The following is a 4,197-nucleotide window of genomic DNA, read 5'->3' as shown; positions in this document are numbered from 1 at the left end:
CGGGGCGTGGCGGGGTGCGGCGGGGTGATGAGGGCCCCCGGTGGTACGACCGCAAGCAGCCCAAGCCGGGCAGAACCCCTTCTTGGCCCAGCCGCCCCTTTTCCCCTCCGGCATCCTTTCCCTTCGCTAGCGCCCTAACGGACCACGATAGTGGGGAGATTGTCAAGTGCGGGGAAGGGGTGGTCGTCCCGGCCGGACCCACTGGCTGAGAGAGTGGCCAATTCCCAGAGCCAATCAAGCCGTTGGGTGCGGACGGTCCGCCGCTCGGCCCGACAGAGGGAGAGGGACGGCAAAGGAGAAAGCCAGCGAGAGAGCGACTAAGAGTAAGTAGGGGCAGTCGGGGGCGCGGCTGGACGATCCACCACCACGCTCCGTCGTCACAACCACCACCACCACCACCACGCGGCCACCACCACAAACACAACCACCATCGCGGCCGTCACCGCCAGTGTCTCGCTATTCACGCCGTCGCAGGGGCGGTTGGTTGGTTTCAAGCTCGACTAACGGGCGGGGCGCGACTTTCTATAAGAGGGTTGCATACACAGTCACTTCAAAGTTGTGCCAGGGGAAGGCTACAAAGGTGAGAGAGCGACGTTGTGTGTACATGCAGGCGCGTATGTTCGCCAACTTTCAGGCTGACGGGGGGAGCAAGCAAGCTACCGCCCCGCCCCCCTTTGCCTCGCCCGTCACTCCACTCTTTAAACCACCCCTGCGCCGCCGTCACCGCCCCGTCACGCCCGCGCCCCGCCGACACTTTTCCCGGTGCCCGCCAGCACCACCACGTTCACGGGCGCGCGAGGACAAACAAATCGAACCGCGCGGCAAAAACAATTAAGGCGGACAAAACAAATGATTGCGTTTGCGGGGCCCCCTTTAGCGCGCCAGTCGAGGGGGGCGCTAACGAGGCGGTCCTAATAAACCGCGTCGCTAATCCACTCTCCAGTCAGTCAGGAACACAATTTGGCCGCCACCACCGCCGCCGCAAAAACGGCAATCATTTTAACGACGCTATACACAATAAACGGGGAGTGAACAACGGCGCCAACGCGACGACAAAACGCCGCCGCCGTGGACAAGCGGCGTGTGACGGGGCGTGGCCAATAAGTGACAAGGGGGAATAAGGGAAGGGGGTGACAAGAGGGGTGAAAGGTTGTCAAAGGAGTGGCGACGACAACGCGCGAGGAAGGCGCGGCGCGGCGGGTCGCGAGGGGCGAAAGGGACCGGGAAGGGAAGGGAAGGGAAGGGAAAGGGGGGGGGGGGTCTGTAGCGCCCTCACACCTCGCCGCCCAGCATTAGGAGGGCAATCAGGCGATAAGGGCGCCAGATCGACTTTACATTAAGGAGCAAACACCTCCGCGCGCCCCGCAGGGAGAGTCGGCACAACGCCGGAAGGGGAGAGCCAGGTGGCCCAACGGCGGCAGGGCAGGGGAGAGTCGACCTAACGGCGGCAGGAGAGAATCGGAGGCAGAGGAGAGTCGACCCAACGGCGGCAGGGGAGAGTCGGCCCAACGGCAGCAGGGAAGAGTCGAGAGTCGGCCCAACGGCGGCAGGGGAGAGTCGGCACAACGGCGGGGGCGGGCCCACGTAACGAGCGCCATGGGGGAAGGGAAGGGCGGCTCGCGTTCGAACGTCCCATAATGCGTTTGTTTCCAGGAGCAAACTGTGGCAGAGGAGAGGTAGGAGGTAGGGAGAGTCACCCTTTCTCGCAAGCTCCGTGCAACCTCGCCGGTCGGTACGGCGTCCTCCTGGCCCTATGGCACACCCGCACCCACCCTTGAGCGAGCTAAACGCCAACCCGGGGTGGTAGAGAGGGTGGGGGGTGGTTTGTTTGTCGGCTACCTCCTCTCCACTCCCCCCCTCGACTTTCCCACAGCGTCAACACGGCTCTGGACAGGTGCCACGCTCCGCTCCGCCACCTCGACGAACTCAACCCGTCACCCGCCCGATCAGATTGTGGGAGGCCCAGAGAGGAGGGAAAAGGGGGGCGTACTCAAGGCCCGTGCCATCATACGCCACCACGCCCCTCACGATACAGCAGCACGTGTACCGCCATAGGCACCACGCGGCAGGGTCCACGACTCACCACACCACGGTCTCTCCTCGCCCCCACCCACCCCCCACCCCACTCACTATCTCGCTTCCATATTCACTATCACCATAGTATCTCGCTCCCCCACCTCCACTATCTCGCTCTCCCATACCTCACCATCGCAATCACCCAGCATACAATGTCAACCTTTCCCGCCCTCTGCGGCCTGTGTGGCGCGGAAGGAAGCCCCCCCAGAAACGTTTCGCGGGACACACGCACGCACGAGCCACATCATCAAGTCTCTTTATTGTTATCGGTCGTCCTCCACGCCGCATGTGCGCAGTATTGTATTGACGTGTAACGATCGTACAGACCCCCTGCCCTTGCCCCCTCCCCCAACCAGTCGTCAATTGTCGTGCAGCACTCGGCTCGGCATGTCCATATCAACATCAAACATGTTCTACATCGGAACCACATTTACTACGACATAGAAACTGACAGTGAGCATGCAAAGCGGGCAGCGCAAGGCATCACAAACACCAAACGATCGTGTGAGAATAGCTCGAAAAATGTTAGGAACTGTGCTTTCAACAAGTGAAGTGTCCTCAAACTATTGAGAGCAATTTTTTAAGGACATGTTATCAAATCAAGAGCACTTATTTATCTAGGTGGTCAAGGAGACGGCAAAGAGTGATTTCACGATAAAAACGACGTCTCAATTTTTGAGGAAAACTCATATTCAAGAAATACTCCTCCGATCTCGCCTCCGATTTTTAGGAACCTTCTCAAAAAATGAGGAAAAATTCCTACATTTTTTTAGGAGACTTCCTCGAAATCTGAGGAGTTTTCCTCAAACCAAGGGAGTTTCTCAAAGTTTTCCTTTTCCCCTCTTAAAATGAGACGTCGTTTTTACCATGTTGGAAAGAAAAACAAAACTACAAGAATGGAATGTGCCGAAAGGGGTAAAAGGGCCAAGAGGCCGGTAATGCAGCCTAACCCAGCCTGGACACGCCCAGACCGACCCCTTTTCTCGTCAATTATGAAAGGCTGAGGTGAAAAGCGAGCCTTTCCGGCCGTCGGAAGTCGGGATAGGGTCGGCGGCGAGGAAGTACGAAGGGGCAGGGCGCCAGTGCAGGCCGGGCGGGGCGGGGCAGGGCGCCGGGGGCTTCCGCCGGAGCCTGGGCTACTCGCCGCCGGGCGCGACGCCGGGGCGGCGCGGGGCCGGCTGGCGCCGGTACAGCGTCCGCCGCGCAGCCCGCAGCGGACGGACAACAAAAGCAGTGGGGCAGCATCAGCAACAACAACGCCAAGCAAGCAGTCGTCATCATCATCATGCCGGGACCGCTACCTCTTGATCCAGCGCTTGATCCAGGCGAAGCAGCCGCGGACCAGGCCGCCGGCCTCGCCCTTGGGCTCGGACCACGACGACACCCACGGCTCGCCAGAGCGGTCCGGCAGGATCGTGATGATGGTGTACACGATGACGCACTGGTAATCCATGGCGGGCACATGACGGACGGACAGGCACCGGCGGGACACAGACACGCGTCACGGCATCGCGCTACGTCAGGCTGAGTGTGTGTGTGTGTGTGTGCGCGTGTGTTTGTGTGATTGTGCGAACGTGCGTGTGTGTGTGTATATGTGTGTGCGAGTGAGCGGCAGGGACGGACTGAGTGTATGTGTGCGGGGGGACGGTGCGATAGAGATAGTTGGGAGAGGGGGGGATAGAGAAAGAAGAGTTAGGATAGACGAGACAGCGGCTAGAGGGACACTACACTACACTAGCTAGAGAGGGGCCCGACCCGGCGGGAAGCCTCTACCGCCCTGGCTGGCTGGCGCGCCTAGACTGAGGCAAGCGCGCGGGGCGGAGAGCCGGGCGAGAGAGCGCGCCCAGCGAGAGCGCGGAGCGGGAGGGCGGTGGCGGGGGGGCTGGGGGCCGCACGCCCCCTCCGCACCACCGAGCGGGGGGGCTCCGCTCCGCGCCCCCCACCCCCAGCAGCCTGTCCCTGGGAGGGACGGATTAGCGGGGGGGAGGGGGTGCGATCCTGGACGCGGGACGGCCGGGGTGGGCGCCGCCACTGGGTGTCCGGGGGAGCCCGGCGGGGCGGGGCAGGGCGGGGCGAACAGGGCGGTGGAGTGGAGTGGCGACACTTGCAGCCCCCCCCCCC

At 61.9% G+C, this 4,197-nt stretch overlaps 1 protein-coding gene across 1 annotated transcript in view; it reads right to left on the bottom strand.

Moving 5' to 3' along the window:
* The window catches only part of LOC113206265 (UDP-N-acetylglucosamine--peptide N-acetylglucosaminyltransferase 110 kDa subunit), a gene marked incomplete in the record, with an annotated part of 64,826 nt that overhangs the window by 17,683 nt on the left and 42,946 nt on the right, over positions 1–4,197 (bottom strand).

Source organism: Frankliniella occidentalis, unplaced genomic scaffold (assembly GCF_000697945.3).
Source record: "Frankliniella occidentalis isolate FOCC.00 unplaced genomic scaffold, Focc_3.1 Scaffold152, whole genome shotgun sequence".
Classification (NCBI taxonomy): Eukaryota; Metazoa; Arthropoda; class Insecta; order Thysanoptera; family Thripidae; genus Frankliniella; species Frankliniella occidentalis.
The sequence above is the reverse complement of the archived record's forward strand: the minus strand, read 5'-3'. Positions and strand labels throughout refer to the sequence as shown.